Raw genomic sequence first — 20,453 nt, forward strand, 5'->3', positions numbered from 1 at the left:
TAGCGACGAGGGTAGTTTACCCTAAAAATATATATAAAACTGTTTTAGCCATGTTTAATTTTTTAGAAAAAATCGGTCTGAAAAATAATTAGACTTTGTTTATTACATTAAAGAAAAGGGATAAATACAATTTTTGGTAACCAACTTTGATATTTAACGCAAATGATATTCAACTTTTTTATGCAATTAGGTACCTAGTTATTTATTGTGTAATTAGGTAACATTTTTTGTGTGTAAATATATATTTAGTAAATTTTTAAAATTACATGTGTTCATATCTTTATCAAGTAAATATAAAAAAGGGTAAAATACACAATTTTTGTACTTAAATTATCACTTTTGTTTCATTTTTAAACCATTAACGACAATGCTTATGTGGCATAACATATCAATATTTTTTTATTTTTTAATTATCACATCACCTTTTTCTTTATTTGTAAGTATTTTTTAATTAATTTTATTCACCCAGAGATCGATGAATTAAAGCATTACACGGGACCATCAAATTGGCTAACCTAAAAATTTTCATTAAAATGCTTGTAAAACATCATATTAAACCTATCCATTAAAGCCATAAAATAAAAACATAGTGTTCAAGTTTACAAATATATAAGGAGCTCCCAAAATACATCCCAAATGTTTCAAAATAAGTATTTCAAACAGAGTTACTACTTGAATACATAGGGGTCTATAAATAGTACATGCCCTCTAAGAAAAAACTCAAGACTTACACCGAAGCTCGTATCTGTTTGGAATGTAGGTTGTGCGATAAGCTCCTCGAACGCTCATACGAACCTGCACACGGAAACAAATTTCAAACGTTAAACTCACAAGCTCAGTGACACATTAATAACTAAACTATAGTAAATGCGTTCACCAAAGCTCAAAAGTTCACAAGCATGCAAGTATGATAAACACACATGTTGAGGTAGGCATCATGGTGTGGTCAGAGGGTTTCGCTACATCTCGGGACATACACACTTCTAGCATACCTTGGGTAAGATCCATAATTTTTGCATCGGAAACATACATCCGAATGATCTAGTCCTTGCGAGTAATTAGGGCATCTGCACCTAGCCAGCTACTGAAGTGCCTTGTACACTGACTAAGACATGTCCGAACATTTTAAACATAGAAGATGATCGTCATACTACTAAAATAACTCGGGTGTTCTGGTCGTTTCCTGACTCACACGATGGCTAATATTATATCATTTTAACTTGAATTATTCCTAGTTGTAATTGCATTAATTACTGTTGTTCCCACTTGTAGTCTTATTAATAAAGTTCTGATGACCCTATATCACATCCCCGAACACTTGAGTCGAAAAGGTTTCTCGTCCAATTTAGGATGAAGGTACCGATACTGAGTATTTTAATATCGATACTAAACTTTGAGCATCGGTACTAACTTGCAGTATTGATACCAGAATAAGATACTAGAATTCGAGAAGTCCTAACAGTATAGATACTCTTGTTGGAGTATCGATACCACCCTAGGTATCGATACCAAAATTTGTTTGATGTTTAAAAAATTACTTTAGTATCGATACCATTACTTAGGGTATCGATACTCCCTTGAGTATTGGTACCAAAATAGGCTACTGAAATTTGAAGTCCTTAAGTGGTATCGATACCCCATCTTTGAGTATCAATACCCTTGGAATAATATCGATACTTCATGCACTAGTATCGATACTTTCAGCCAAAAACACATTATTTTAGGTCATATGAAGAACATTATCGACATTGTTTATCCAATATCGATAACCAAGCACGCTCACAAAAATAGGACTCAACTCTATACGTTTACCCTCTCAAGACCCTTAAACGTAGTTTAAGTCTTATGTAAGTTGTTAGGGGTCATAAAGAGTCGTTTTTCATGTTGTATAACATCATAAACCAAAATCTACCATGTACATGCTCATATGCTTCATAAACTAATGCAAGCTAACCAAGAACACTTAGAGACCCATAAGTGGTATAGAGAGGTTAGAAATATGTTACCTTACTACTAAGATACAGAAACACATCCTCCATTGACCAAGGATCGACTTCTATTTGCCTATTGCCTTGGAGCTAAGAACACTTTTCTAAGCTCAAATTTACCAAAAATGATCTAGAAACTTTTTAGTTTCCTAAACCTCAACTAAATCCCATATCTATGGCCATCATAACTAAACCTTGAGTTTAAGAGCTTGAATGAAAGCTTAGGGTGGGGAGATTATGATTCTTACCTTGGTATTTTCGTATTAGGCTTGTAAAGTTACAAAGTTCTCACCTTTTGTAATATCCTCGATACCGGGTTAGTGATCAAATTATGAGATTTTAAAATTCAGTGACCAATTTAGATAAATTAAAAAGTTTAAGGACTTAAATGAAATGTTTTGTGTAGGATGATTTAGCAAATGAATGAGGAATCAAGGGGCAAATGCATCTTTAAGCAAAATAATAATTAAATAATTGTTGTGGTTATTTTATAACCCACGTGGGACATTATTGAGGAAACAAAGGTTTCCAGATATCTCTTCAATCTTCTTCTTCTTCTCCAACGATGAAGCCTCATAGCTAAGGTAAGTTGGATTTCTTTTGGTTAACCCTTAAGGTTCAAGTATGGTTTTGGTTAATGAAGCTTTAGGAAAGATGATGGAGATAAAAAGGGACATAGAAACTCAAAGAGTTGTAAGTTATGGAGGATTAAAGACAAGAAGTGGATAAGTGAAATTTTGAATAAGGATATATAAATGAATTTAAAAGCTGAATTTGACTTGTCATAGGTATGAATAAGAAGTTATAAGTGTTAGAAATGAGTTTGGATTACATGGAAAATTTAGTAAATTTCTTAGTTTCAAGAATTTGGATGAGGTATGGAAGATAATAAGGTGTTGAAATGATAGAAGTTGGTTAAAATGTTTATAGTTGAGTTTGGTGGTATAAAAAGGGTTTTATATATGGAAATTGGGTGAAGTGTTGATAATTTTTGGGAGAAAAGAGCCTGTTATGGGCAATGGGTATCGATGCCCTATGAATGGGTACCGATACCCTAAGACCATTTTAGATGAACAACTTCAAGAGGTATCGATACCTAAAGGGTTAGTACCGATACCTGGGTATCGATACCAGCAGGCAAGTTTCAATACCTGAGAACATCGAACTTAATTTGGGTACAGATACCCAAGTAGGGTATCAATACCCTTCAAAAGAGAAGTATCGGTATCGTATATTGGGGTATCGATACCTCTTAATAAGAAATGTGAATTATGTCCATTAAATATTTAAGGGTCAAGTTATAATGTTTAGGCTTCTGATAATTATCTTGGAAATTATATTTATGTAGATACTGAGCCTAATCGAGTTCCAGAACAATTGGCAAGTAAGATCGATCGAGGGAAAGACAAAGAGATCTAGGTAAGTGCATATGCATATCATGATTATAATAGTATATTAAACTTTAGACTTGTGATAAGTCTAGATTTAATACCTTAATACATGATTCATTCCATATTATGTTACATGATATGAATTCGTACCTATGCATTATGTGACATGCTTTAATTGAATATGTATGAAAAGTTACATGATCCATGTGATAAAGGTAAGAAATTATATGTCTATGAGATACACTATGTGAATTGTGAAAAGCCCATGTTATGTAGATGAGAGCTATAGGTATAGGTGGCATGCCAAGAGTCGAGGGTTTATGCGGTCCTTCGTGTAACACCCCCAACCCGTATCCGACCCAGATACGAGTCCGAAGTGTCACATGGACTTTTCAACATTTATTCGTATAAAATAGTGAGTAATTTAGAAACTTTGATAACATTTAACTTATTCAAAACGTTTACAAAATATATCAGAGTTCATACAATTTATATCTTTAGACTACATGCCAACTACACTCTATATACAATACATATATTTTCTGATCTGACATTTGGTAAGGAGAACTGACCTGTCTTGCTCCGCATTACTCTTTACTCTTCTCGAAACCTACGTGTGAAACAATCACACGCTAAGTCGAAGACTTAGTGAGGCATAAAAACTTATAATGCACTTTATAACATATATCAATACATGCATGTTCTGTTCTATCATGCTATACCAAATTACATGATTCCCTCATATCATGAAAAATCATATCAGATTAATTACAATAAATAAATACATACACATAACTCATCATGAGCAGTTTATCATGTAATCACATACCTTTATGCTTAACCTTTTCAATCAAACACTATACACACACAACATAATATCATTTGTATAACATTTACCATATCACTAACATATATTTGTTTATATCTCTTGATTAGCCCATGTACATATGTGAGAACTATAGATATGTGAGTTTATGGAGGTTGTGCACTAATGCTGTCACCACAGCTCATATAAATGCACCGAAGTGCCTCATAGAATTGCACCGTAGTGCCGCGTAGAATTGCACCGTAGTGCCATATAATAATGTCCATAAGGACCACATATCATTCCTTAAGAATCATATACATATACTAGGGATCAAGTATGTGTCTCACCAGACTTCACACATGTTCCAAAGAATACATATATGTCCCGAAGGACCACATATCATTCCTTAAGAATCATATATATATGCCAAGGATCAAGTATGTGTCTCACCAGACTTCACACATGTTCCAAAGAATATATATATGTCCCGAAGGACCACATATCATTCCTTAAGAATCATATACATATGCCAAGGATCAAGTATGTGTCACACCAGACTTCACACATGTTCCAAAGAATACATATATGTCCCGAAGGACCACATAGACCCTCGACTCTTGGCATGCCAACTATACCCCTAGCTCTCATGACACATAACATGGGCATTGTCATTTATATCATTTCACTTCACTTATTCATATCATTTCCTTTCTATCACATACTACATGTACGTGTAATCATTGATCTTACAATCACATATTTCATATAGTCACTTGGCTTATTTCATTTCACATTGGGCATGTCTCATAGCATATATCACACATGCATATAATCATGTAACATATATAATAACCTATATCCATTTCATGTATCCATGCACATATCAAAATCATAAATCAAATAACATTGTATTATTACATACTTTGTTCCATAGCCATATATTTACATATCTTATACTTACCTAGTTTACTCTATTTCACACATAGTCACATAATCACGTAATTTACTTACGCATAGATCATTTTCATACCTAAATCATAAAACACCCAATTCTTCCTCATAAAGTTATATATTATATTCATATAATATCATATTATCCTATAAGTAAATACTTATCTTATGGTTTGGTATCATCATTTACACTCAATTCCCTTCACTAATATATTATTCTCATATTACTCTATAGTCTAATCTTATTTAACTCATCACCTTTCTCATGTAGTCATATAAATCTATTATATTAATTCTTATAATTGATCACGTATACTATTAACATGTATGATCACCTATCATATAACCTATTTCACATTCCCATGCAATCATATAGACCATTCATATTAATTCCTATACTTATCACAATACATGTATTCACACAATCATTTAACACATATTGTAATATATATCACATACCCAAATCAAACATATGCCTATGATCATAAATTAATGCATTCTAATATAGGAAATAGACTTGTCGCAAGTCTTATTTCCATTAAACATCATAAACCAACTTGTATGCACTCACCTGGCCTCACTAGTCCATTCCAATCTCTTATCTTCCCTTTTTATCGATCTTACTTGTCAATGATTCCGGAACTCGTTTAGGCTCTGAATCTACATAATTATACATTTTAAGATAATTATTAGATACCTACACCTTGTAATTTGATACTAGCAACTTAAACGAACTTATTAAACCAATATTTACAATTTTCCTTTAGGGGGAATCGGTTCCCTCCTGTTGGGGTATCGGTTCGCCTCTGGCATTCTGGAATTCCATGTTCGTTTGAGGGGTATCGGTTCCCCTTGAATGGGTACCGAAAATTCACTTCATTTCAGCTTAAACCTTCATATTTTACTTCCTTCAATATTCCTAACTTCCATACACATATTTAAACTCATTTCTATTCTATAATCACTTCTTTAAACCCAAAATTCCATCATTTACATGGCATTCAAGAGTCACACTAAATTTTCAATGTGTTCTAATTCCAATTCTAACACTTCATACTTCTTAATTAGATTAATGACAAGTCAAATTCATCCCTAAAACTTCAACAACCATACCATATCAAAATTTCATCTTAAAACTCATATTACAAATTCCTTCTTAATTCCTTTATCTTATTGTTTAAATCCCATATAAGTTTTCCTTAAGCTTATTTAATACCCAAAGAATCCAAACTAATTTATAAATTCAAGAATTAAGAAGCTGAAATTAAACTCACCCTTATGAAGTAAACCAACGAGAAGAAGAAAGAAGAAGAATGAAGCTTTCCAGATACTTCCTCACCCATAAGCTTCTCTCTTTAAATAAGAGATAAATATCTTTTACATAAAAAGACCATAATACCCTTTCAATTCTTCCATAATTACCATTTAATCCACTATTAAAATATTACACTTTAAATCCCTAAACTTTTCAATTTTTCCTAAATTGATCACCAAATTCTGAAACTTTTCAATTTAGTCACTAACCCGGTATTGCGGATGTTACAACTCTCCCCTCCTTATAAGAAAATTCGTCCTCAAATTTTCACTGCACATCTTAATAAGAACATATCTTCTAATGTTCTTATGTTGCTTCCATGACTTATTTTTTTCTTGTCATCATCAGAAACTTACTTTTCAATCCTTTAGTTTTCCAACTATCTTTTTCGTTTATACATTCATCTTCTGTTGCTTATCATATAAACAATAACCAGTAATACCAATCCATTGTTGTCTTTTCTCTCATTCGATTATGCATTTTTCCTTTGACCTTTCCAAAATTCCATATAATGTCACTCATCACATTGACAGTAACATCCATCTCATCACTCTATATCATAAATCCATCTATTTCTTCATAACTCTCTAATTACCTTATAACCATACCAAACTTGTCTTTCGTCATCATTTGACCAAAACACAACTTTAAATCTTCTTCAATTGTGATTAAACATATACTTTAAGGAGTCAAACAATATTTTCACATCACCTTGCACACTTTTCGTGTTTCTATATCGAACTTATAATTTACACTTCCATACGAATCCTCACTTCATTCACTATATCACATTTACGTAATCAAAATATACAACTATATCCAATACAATTTCATCACAAAATCTTGTTAGTCAACGCTAACTCTTTCATTCTAAAGTACAAATCCTTATCATCTCCACACTCTTTCTTATACACAATACTATCCCTTTGTTTCAAATTCATAACTCTGATTTCATTCATATAATGTTACTTATTATGTAGACAGTAACATCAATTCTTATCACTCAAAATCAAAAATCAATCAATTGATTTCTTTCCTCATTTTCTAATTAATTCACCACAATCCAAACTTTTATTCATTCTTTTATCCTTGTCTGTATTACGATACACATAGTCTCTTCATATAACCTTACATACTTTTCTTACTTATATATCAAAATTATCATCTACATTCCATATAACCTTTATCGTATTTGATCCTTTAACTCAATCCCTTTTCATTTCTTTATTCCATTCTTCCTTTATTTATTCCTTATACACAAATCATATATTTCCTTTCATGTTCACATACTCTTGTCTTATCACCTATATTCATCTCTGTGTAACAATCTTCATTGCATCCTCATAACTTTGATATCCTTATTTATTATACCGAACTTTATTCTTTATCATCTCTTGTATTTGTATTTTCTTCTTTAAAGCCACTTTTTAAAACATACCAATGCTTATCTCTTTGCCTACATCATATCTGTATGATCAAGATACATAACCACATCCAGATTCATATCATATTTGATTAACTCCACTTTATCTTTCCTCCAATCTTATAACTCTAGCACCTTTACTCTGACAGCTAGATAATAACTTTTGTTCAATCTAGGGCACAAGCCCTATTATACCAATCATATACATCCTTTCCAATCTAAATTATCTCAAAATTCGCTTACTCAACTTATAAATTTCACCTCTATTCTCATACATCCTGAAATTTCTTTTGCTCAAACTCAACATTCTGACTTCATGTGTCCTATAATCTGATCATCGATATACACATTCTCAAACTCTTCTTATCAATCCTCAGCTTTACTCAAATATACAAATTCTTACTTCCTTTTCCTTTACTATACCACATTACTATGATCCAAATATGCAACTGTATCCAGATCCATTTCAGATTTGGTTATCATATCCTGACAATATCTTATAATCTTATAATTCCAGTATATTTTTATCACATACTCTGGTTAGCCAATGCTAACTCTTTCCATCTAGAATACAAACTCTTTTACAAAAAATAACCGCGTCACTTGATCTTTTAACATCCTTATGGTGACACTCGTTCACCATATTCCATCTTATCCACATAATAACAAACTTCTCAATTTAATTTCTCCACTATGGAGAAATGAACATCTTCTAACATTATCTTCATATCATATATCCAAAGGTCTGTAACAACAGAGCCTTCCTCAAATTCACCCTTGAGATCGGGTGCTTATAACTCTTTTAACTATTTCGATACATTCATTCTATGAGTTAACGAAGTATACAATTAAAAACACATCAGAATATCATTCAACATCATGAATCATTCTCTAATCTTATACAGACATTCCCTGAGGTTTTCGCTCTTCTCCCTGCCTGGCCAGGGCAGGTGAATGCTATTACCTTCAGGTCTATCGTCTTGTATTTCACTTTGGAAACTCTCATATTTTCATGTGCTCATATCATTTCTTCTATCAGATATCACGTGTGCATATGCTCATCCAATTCATATTGTATAACATATGTCAATTGCATATGTTCACATGTCATTCATCATATCATATAAACATATATATAAATTTCATAAATCATTCTCAGTATTCACTTATCTTATATAACATAACAATTTAACTCTATTAACAAGACAACACACTCATTACCCTATCAGATCAGAAAATTTTTCACTTTGTGTTGGCATGTACACTTTTTAAAACACTTTCGACTTCGTTTTTAGCCTAGAATCGGCTAAACCGTCGCTCTGATACCATTAAATGTAACACCCCCAACTCGTATCCGACCCAGATACGAGTCCGAAGTGTCACATGGACTTTTCAAACATTTATTCGTATAAAATAGTGAGTAATTTAGAAACTTTGATAACATTTAACTTATTCAAAACGTTTACAAAATATATCAGAGTTCATACAATTTATATCTTTAGACTACATGCCAACTACACTCTATATACAGTACATATATTTTTTGATCTGATATTTGGTAAGGAGAACTGACCTGTCTTGCTCCGCATTACTCTTTACTCTTCTCGAAACCTACGTGTGAAACAATCACACGCTAAGTCGAAGACTTAGTGAGGCATAAAAACTTATAATGCACTTTATAACATATATCAATACATGCATGTTCTGTTCTATCATGCTATACCAAATTACATGATTCCCTCATATCATGAAAAATCATATCAGATTAATTACAATAAATAAATACATACACATAACTCATCATGAGCAGTTTATCATGTAATCACATACCTTTATGCTTAACCTTTTCAATCAAACACTATACACACACAACATCATATCATTTGTATAACATTTATCATATCACTAACATATATTTGTTTATATCTCTTGATTAGCCCATGTACATATGTGAGAATTATAGATATGTGAGTTTATGGAGGTTGTGCACTAATGCTGTCACCACAGCTCATATAAATGCACCGAAGTGCCTCATAGAATTGCACCGTAGTGCCGCGTAGAATTGCACCGTAGTGCCATATAATAATGTCCATAAGGACCACATATCATTCCTTAAGAATCATATACATATACTAGGGATCAAGTATGTGTCTCACCAGACTTCACACATGTTCCAAAGAATACATATATCTCCTGAAGGACCACATATCATTCCTTAAGAATCATATACATATGCCAAGGATCAAGTATGCGTCTCACCAGACTTCACACATGTTCCAAAGAATACATATATGTCCCGAAGGACCACATATCATTCATTAAGAATCATATACATATGCCAAGGATCAAGTATGTGTCTCACCAGACTTCACACATGTTCCAAAGAATACATATATGTCCCGAAGGACCACATAGACCCTCGACTCTTGGCATGCCAACTATACCCCTAGCTCTCATGACACATAACATGGGCATTGTCATTTATATCATTTCACTTCACTTATTCATATCATTTCCTTTCTGTCACGTACCACATGTACGTGTAATCATTGATCTTACAATCACATATTTCATATAGTCACTTGGCTTATTTCATTTCACATTAGGCATGTCTAATAGCATATATCACACATGCATATAATCATGTAACATATATAATAACCTATATCCATTTCATGTATCCATGCACATATCAAAATCATAAATCAAATAACATTGTATTATTACATACTTTGTTCCATAGCCATATATTTACATATCTTATACTTACCTAGTTTACTCTATTTCACACATAGTCACATAATCACGTAATTTACTTACGCATAGATCATTTTCATACCTAAATCATATAACACCCAATTCTTCCTCATAAAGTTATATATTATATTCATATAATATCATATTATCCTATAAGTAAATACTTATCTTATGGTTTGGTATCATCATTTATACTCAATTCCCTTCACTAATATATTATTCTCATATTACTCTATAGTCTAATCTTATTTAACTCATCACCTTTCTCATGTAGTCATATAAATCTATTATATTAATTCTTATAATTGATCACGTATACTATTAACATGTATGGTCACCTATCATATAACCTATTTCACATTCCCATGCAATCATATAGACCATTCATATTAATTCCTATACTTATCACAATACATGTATTCACGCAATCATATAACACATATTGTAATATATATCACATACCCAAATCAAACATATGCCTATGACCATAAATTAATGCATTCTAATATAGGAAATAGACTTGTCGCAAGTCTTATTTCCATTAAACATCATAAACTAACTTGTATGCACTCACCTGGCCTCACTAGTCCATTTCAATCTCTTATCTTCCCTTTTTATCGATCTTACTTGTCAATGATTCCGGAACTCGTTTAGGCTATGAATCTACATAATTATATATTTTAAGACAATTATTAGATACCTACACCTTGTAATTTGATACTAGCAACTTAAATGAACTTATTAAACCAATATTTACAATTTTCCTTTAGGGGGGAATCGGTTCCCTCCTGTTGGGGTATCGGTTCCCCTCTGGCATTCTGGAATTCCATGTTCGTTTGAGGGGTATCGGTTCCCCTTGAATGGGTACCGATTCCCCTTGCCCAGAAATCACATTTTTGAGCTCGAAATTCACTTCATTTCAGCTTAAACCTTCATATTTTACTTCCTTCAATATTCCTAATTTCCATACACATATTTAAACTCATTTCTATTCCATAATCACTTCTTTAAACCCAAAATTCCATCATTTACATGGCATTCAAGAATCACAATAAATTTTCAATGTGTTTTAATTCCAATTCTAACACTTCATACTTCTTAATTAGATTGATGACAAGTCAAATTCATCCCTAAAACTTCAACAACCATACCATATCAAAATTTCATCTTAAAACTCATATTACAAATTACTTATTAATTCCTTTATCTTATTGTTTAAATCCCATATAAGCTTTCCTTAAGCTTATTTAATACCCAAAGAATTCAAACTAATTTATAAATTCAAGAATTAAGAAGCTGAAATTAAACTCACCCTTATGAAGTAAACCAACGAGAAGAAGAAAGAAGAAGAATGAAGCTTTCCAGATACTTCCTCACCCATAAGCTTCTCTTTTTAAATAAGAGATAAATATCTTTTACATAAAAAGACCATAATACCCTTTCAATTCTTCCATAATTACCATTTAATCCACTATCAAAATATTACACTTTAAATCCCTAAACTTTTCAATTTTTCCTAAATTAATCACCAAATTCTAAAACTTTTCAATTTGGTCACTAACCCGGTATTGCGGATGTTACACTTTGGGATATATATGTATCCTTTGGAACATTTATAAGGTTCTTTGGGACACATGATTGGTCCTTGGAATATGTATATGATTCTTAAGGAATTTCTATGTGGTCCTTATGAACATTTTATATGGCACTTCAGTGCATTTCTACGCGGCACTTCGGTATAATTCTACGTTGCACTTCGGTGCATTTATACGAACTGTAGTGATAGCATAGTGCACAACCTCACTGTACCCACATACCTTAGGTTCTCAATATTGTATCATGGGCTAATGACTTAATTAATATGAATTCATAATTGTTACATTGACAAGTTATATGTGAATTGCATTATTAAATAAGTTGCATTGCATGGATATCTTATGTTTCATTTCATTGTTATATCATTACATATTATGCCTCACTAAGTCAATGACTTAGCGTGTAAGTGTTTTACACGTAGGATCCGAGAAGGTATACAAGCAAGGTTAGACAGTTGGGACAACATTACTCCTGCAACCATAAGATAAGAAGTAACTTAAATTGTAGGTCCTTTTGTTATATAAATCACTGTTGGCATGTAACCAAAAGTTTAAGTTGTGTATGCTCTGAGAATCTTGTGAACTTTGTATAAATATATGTATAATATCTTATTTTCTTAATACAAGTCCAAATGTTCTATTATTTTGTTAAGTATATTGTTTTAAAAAGTCAATGTGACATCTCGAACTCGTATCCGGGTCAGATACGGGTTGGGGGTGTTACACCTTTACTAATTCTACTTGAAGAAAAAGAAGATAGAGATTGAGAGAATGAGGTAAGAGACAAAAGATAAGGAAAATGAGAAAAAGAGAGAGTGGTTCAGCCAATTACATCATCATCATTAAAGAATTTTGTCCTTTGCTTGAAAAATTGGCATAATTTCCCCTTAGTCCTTCCTTTTTTACTTCAATATCAAAAAATGCCTCTATTTTGCCCAAAACTACTAACCTAAGATTTGGGGCGTTACACAATCCAAGCCCAATCCCACTCTCAAAAGATCTAGGCTTTCTTACAAGGCTAGTGGGCTTATATAAACCTTCTCAGGTTAGCCCAAAACTACTAACCTAAGATTTGGGGCGTTACACTTGTCACCATCTATGAGGATAAAAAGATGAAAATCATTTTGCCCCTAATATGAATTGAACTTAGGTCACTTTCATGTGATACAAATCACTCAATCATTGCATGAAATTAGTCATTTGGGTAAATTTCATTACATTTTATATTTAACTTATAAAATGATATCACCACAAAATCAATATTTTTTATGATTATAAGTTTTAAATATGGGACAATTCAAATTAATGACTAAAAGCTTAACCACTCAATCATAATGTGGATCTATTTTGATTATATCGAACTTAATACTTACTTAGAATCTCAAGGGTGAATAATACATAAATTTATACAAGGCTTTCTTTCTCCTAGGGTTTTTTCTCTTCTCAAGTGTGTCGCTCACTTTTCCTTCTTTCATTTTGGCTTGGCCGGTGGCGGCACCAACCTTAGTGTTGGTTTTCAACTGTCGGTATTCCTTATTTTTTTTATCACATCACATATTTGTTTTTAGTTTTTGATAATCTTGTCTTCATGTCATATTTTTCTCTGCTTTCATAGCATGTTTTTTTTTCATATTTTGGTACGTTTTTGGTCTTTTTATCGATCGTTTGGCGTTTCTTTTCATTTATCTTTTCTTAGGGTTTGATTCGACATCACCTCAACTGAGCAATACGACGCTTATTTGTTATCCTGTTGATCTTCCTGTTTTAAACTCTTAGATTTTATTTGGATACGTGGTTACATTCAAGGATAATTTTCTCACATTGTTCGACTTTGATTTATGGTTTGTCGGTGGTCTTTTCAGTAGTTTGATTCTCTTTTGTGGTTCATTTGTCGATACAATCATATTTGTTCGTATCTATTTTCTTTCGAGTTATTTGGTTAGATTTTTTAACTTTTTCTTTAATATATGATCTTTATTTGACTTCAAGTGGCTAGTTTCTTATGCTAATGGTTATAAGAAAATATCCTAATTATGTGTTTAGTTTACGATTATGATTGTAAATCTTTATTGTAATTTTGGATATTTCCTCTATTTAATAAAACAAATGACTTCTAATTCAAAAAAAATAATACTTACTTATATCATTATTAAGTTAAAGATTAATTTCACTTAATTTAAAAATAAAAAATTAAATAATTTATGTATATTTGTAAAACTTATATGAAATAATTATAAAAAGAAATATTTATAACATTATAAAAATATTTATTTAATTTTTAAAATCATATTATTTATTTTATTTTAAGTGATATTAATTATTTATTTGAAATAATATTATTTTTAAATTATATACTTAATTTTCAGTAATATTATACATAACCAAAGTGATAGTTGGATACTGAACGTATAATTTACCCTAAATTTTAAATTATTAAAAATTAAATAGAAAATTTAAAAATAATATTATGTCAAATAAATAATTAATATGATTTTAAAAATTAAATAAATATTTTTATAATATTATAAATATACTTTTTATAATGATTTCATACAAATATTTATAAAAATATTTAATTATTTTTTATTCTTAAATAAAATGAAAATTAATCTTTTAATTTAATAATGATATAAGTAAGTATTAAGTTTAGTATAGTAAAAAAATATTTGCATTATAGTTGAGTGGTTAAGCTTTCAATCATTAATGTAAATTGTCTCATATTTGATTCATATAATCATAAAAAAATATTGCTTTTGTGTTGATACCGTTATATAAGTTAAATATAAAATGTGATGAAATTTATTTAAGTAACTAGCTTAGCTTGATGGTTAAGTGATTTATAACTCATGTAAGGGACATAAGTTCATTTTATACTAGGAGCAAATATGATTTTTATCTTTTTATCCTCATACATGGTGACACGTGTCACCACCTTAGTTAAATAAAATTAATTAAAAAATATTGACTGGTAAAGAAAAAGGTAATGTGATAATTAAAATAATAACAATTTTATATATCATGCCACATAAGCATTATCGTTAATAATTTTAAAAAATAAAGTCTAGATACTAAAACAAAACAAAATTGATAATTTAACTACAAAACGTGTAGTTTACCCATTCTAGATTTACTTAATAAGATGAATTTAATTAGTGGCGTGTTTCAGTGTATCTCTTTACTGGTGTATTATGATGTGCGCTGTAGAATTTTCCTTTAAGTAAATGATATTAAAATTATAAGTATGAATCAATAAAAATTAAATACGCATAATTAAAAACAAGTAATTAATTGTACTAAAGAAAAAAATTGAAGTATCGAAGTGGGTTGTTTTATTATCTAAAAATCACCCAAAAATACCACAGTAGCACCCTTGATAACTAGCACTCGTTCATAAATTTAGGTAAAGAGGCGCATTTCACAAACCGAGTCTTACTAACGTGACTGGAAGGCGTGTTCTACAAGGTAAGCTTTCCCCATGTTCCAGCTGAGGTGGCATACCACTTGGAAGACGCGACCTAAGCAGCCCGCCTTCCTCTTCCCGCCCAGCTTTCCCACCATTGTTCCCCCCCTAAAACCCCTCATCCACCTATTATATAAGCCCCTCTCATCCCCACTTCAAATCACACCAAAAAAATACAATCTTTTTTTCTCTCCAATATCTTTCAATTTGGTTAGAAAAGTCATCGGGGAAAAATTCAAGGTATAAATTATTTTTTATCATTTTAATATATTTATTTATCTTTTTAAAATATATTTTAATGACTAATTTTTTTATTTTGTGCAGTTTTAAAAAATGGAAGGCATGCTACGATTGGATGAAAATCATATTTCCTCTTATTTTGTCAACATGATAAAAATATTGAATTATGTTTATTTAATTTTTTTGAATATTTTGTTTAAATATTTAAATATTTTATTGAATATTATTTCAATTTTTTAATCGTTACTTTTTTATGAATTAGGAAAATGATCGTATATTATAAGTATTTATTCACAACAATAACATGAACACACCAGATCATATCTTGAGCTATTTATCTTATGCTACATTTGGTTACATAGCAAAAATTATTTGAGGTTGTTATCTTGAACTCACCTACACTATTCGAGAGGTGGAGACTTGAGACACACACATTCCATCTTTTATGTGGGGAGTGCACAATTACCCTATAGGATGTTACAATGCATTTGAGACTTTCGGTAGATGGAAATGTTCTTTGTGGTGTGGCAGATGGTGATTAATATGCTTTGTACATGGAGTATCTAGGAGATTTCCCACAAACGTTCAACGTTTGTCGAATCACGTTATCCTAAAACATTTTTAGAGAGTTGATCGAAAATTGTTCTATGGATTAGGAAAAAGTTTTTACTTAGGCATATATATTACGAATCATAGGACGAATCTTGACGCCCCAAAAATCTCGGAACTAAGTGCATTGTATGTGATTATGTCACCTCATTGATTTTTAAGTAGCAAGAATGTTCAGTTAGGGCTCCACAATCTTAACATATCTATTTAGAGAGATTTGTAGCATAACAAATTATACTAAAAATGGTATTGGTGGTTGTCTCCTCCTTCTCTAGTTGTGGGCATGTCATCATATGCATTTTTTTATGTCTGACTTTGAAAGTGTAACACCCACATACCGATGTGGTTGACCCGATCCGATCCGAGGTGTCACATTAGGGCAAATGAAATGACCCACAGTAAAAATCCTGGAAAATTTAATTTTTTTTAAAATGTGTAAAACCATAAAACAATTTATAAATAAATACAAGTTCAGAAAACATACATATATTACAAACATAATTAAAATCATACAAATTTCATACTTAGTATAAAAATCAAAGGTGACCTACATGCCCCCTAATAACATTTATACCGTACTCCGCAAGCAACATTAGTAAAACTCCTTTACTGATGTCAATAGTTGCAATGGTTCGATTTTTTAACCTGAAATGGTGAGTAAAAGAGTAAGCTTTAGGAAGCTCAGTAATACAAAACTACCAAGTGATGCTAAAGGATATATAGATAATAGGCAAGCATACAATTTCCTTATCGATTCAAACGTCTACATGTTTTCGGGATGAGTTGTGGTTTCACTGATATTTCTTTGAGAAAAAAGACATGAAGATTTTAGTTCAGAGAAAACATTCATAGGACTAAGTTCAGGAGATCAGAATAAGGTGTCTAGTGTGTTCCCACAAAACCAGTGAAAATGGTATAGATCTTTTTAAAACATTAATAATTTAAAACATATTTTAAAACCATAGTAAAACCCTCCAACCAAACACATTTATGCAGTTTCCCCAGAACTACATCCATAAGGACTTACCCTAAGCACACAATAAATGAGCCACCCTAATGGAGTGCCTTGGAGCGTATGGGTCTACCCAAGGGTATCCTTAGGTCCGTAAGGATTTACTAGTTTGATCAGAGTTGAGCCTCCATACTCCAGAATCCTATCCATACAATATCCAGTAGAAATCAAACTTATCAGTAAACTATAATATCAGGATCTTGATCCAGTAAAATCTCGTAAGAGTGATAATGAAATAAACCACATAATTGCCCTCCACCTGTACACCATATACAGTCTCATGATTTACCCAATGGAGTGCCTTGGGGTCTGAGATCCTACCTAAGAAAGTTCTCGGGGCCTCAGAGCCTACTCAAGGGTCACCTTAGTTCTATAAGGAATTACCAGCTTGATCAGAGCTGAACCTCTATACTTCAGCCTACCTAGATAACGTCCCAAATAAAACTGTTCAAGTAGTAACCAGTAGATTGAATGATATATAATTCAGGAATGATTATTTTTTTTATTTTTTTTCCAGTGAAAACAGGAAACCAGATAACATATTTCAATAACCATATTTCCTAAACTAGTAGATTCCATGATCCATAAATCATGAACGATTAAATCTTCCAGTGAAAACAGGAAACCATATAACACAATTCAGGTAAACATAGTTCATAAATCAGTAGATCAATAAATTAGTAAATTATAAACTTCGATGAAACGTATTTTCAAAATAAATAAAATAGTCATGTAGTACATAGGGAACACACTAGAGGATCCAGTTATTTTCCAGAGGTACTTAGCAATTATCCAGTGGAGAAAATACGAAACTTCTGCAAGCTGATTAAATTATAGAAATGAAACCCCTATAAAAAGGGGTTTGATGGCTAATAGATTCATCAGTCTTTTGAATATTTTTCGGAGGCAATTGATCGTTACCAGGAAGGAAAACATATAACTTCTGTGGATTGGATGAAATTCATATTCAATATTCTTATAAAAAGGGTTATTCATTAGCAGATCTAATCAACATTAAGAAATTGATGTTTCAAGAATCATTTAAGATTCGAGTGTATTTAATAAAGTACTCAGGATGTAACACCCCCAACCCGTATCCGACCCGGATAAGAATCCGAGGTGTCACATTGACTTTTCAAAACCTTTACTTTTAAAAGATAGTTGAATTTAAACATACATTTGAAATAAAATGATGAAACCTTTGATCAAAAGTAAATAAACATAATTTAACTTATATTTAAATTAAAACTCAATAATTTACAAAAATATAGTAGTGTATGTTTACAAAAACGATCAGAGCATATGTGTTTCAAAACTTTAATTAGATGCCAACACATTAATATCACAAAATAACATACTGTATTAGTTGTTTCTGATATGATCTTCTCGTATGGGTATGTTGTCTTGTTTGATCATAGCTTTGCTCATCCTGCTTCTTTGAACCTACGTGTGAAACACTCACACGCTAAGTCACATACTTAGTGAGACATATAATGCATATATAAAACATTGAAACATGTAATCATATACTTAACAATTATAAGTATCATGTAATACATAGACAATCATGCATTACACCAAACAAGAACATATAACATCCAGTAGTGTTTATTCATGTTATTTCTTTAATAGTGCATGCTACATTTATGAGAACTGAAGGTATGTGAGTATATTGAGGTTGTGCACAAATGTTGTCACTATAGCTCGTATAAATTGCACCGAAGTGCCACGTAGAAATGTCCCGAAGGACCACATAGACATGTCTCGAAGGACCACATAGTATTGTCCCAAAGGACCGCGTAGAAATGTCTCGAAGGACCACACGTAGAACCCTTGACTCTTGGCATGCCAATTATACCCTTAACTCTCATATCACATACTTATGGGCTTTACCATTTATAGCTTATCACATAGGCATTTATTCACATAGATCAATTTTTCACATAGCTTATGTCATAATCTCAAATAATAACATAGGATAACATATAACACATGGTTCATATATATAACAATGCATGTAAAACATAGGCATACATTTGTACTCATGTACACATCTAAACCACATCAACAATAGGATTGTGTTCATGGAATCATGGAATCAAAACATTGGAAATAGACTCATCGCAAGTCTCATTTCCATTAAACACCTTATACATAAGAATATGCACTCACCTTAGCTCACTTAATCAATGTATGACTCTTATCTCTCTCTTGATAGATCATATCTCATTGATTCTTCCGGAACTTGCTTGCGTTCGGTATCTACACAAATATACAATTGGTATAAATATTGGAAATCGTATCACTATAATAAATCCTTGCTAACATAAGCTAAATGAAGCACTAAATTTCTAATTTCAATCTGAATAGTATTGGTACCCAAGGTACAGTACCGATACTTCCTTATTGTGGTATCGATACTATACTTCAGTATTGATACCCTTTTCACATTCTGGAATTTGATTCTAAAAATGGTACTGATACCTAAACTTTGGTATCGATACCCCTGGTATCGATGCTACTACTTTGGTATTAATACTCTTAGAAGAATTCAACCACTTCTACCTTATGGTATCGATAATGTTCATCCATTATTGATACCCAGACCAAGATATCACCTATTTTGCCTTGAAGTATCGGTACTGTTCATCTAATATTGATACATCTCACCCAGAACTTACTCATTTTAACCTGAAAATTTACCAAAACTTATATAAACTCCATACTTTTAAGTCCTTTCAACCCTTTAAACTTAACTACACTTATTAGAACTAACTTATGTTACTTTAACTCACTTAAACATCCAAAATCTTATAATATTACTTGAAACTAAAAATCTTACCAAATAATCAACATACTCTAAATCCATTTCTAATACTTTAGATTCCTTATTCTAACTTATGA

Source organism: Hibiscus syriacus, unplaced genomic scaffold, assembly GCF_006381635.1.
Source record: "Hibiscus syriacus cultivar Baekdansim isolate YM2019G1 unplaced genomic scaffold, ASM638163v2 tig00002840_pilon, whole genome shotgun sequence".
NCBI classification, from domain to species: domain Eukaryota; kingdom Viridiplantae; phylum Streptophyta; class Magnoliopsida; order Malvales; family Malvaceae; genus Hibiscus; species Hibiscus syriacus.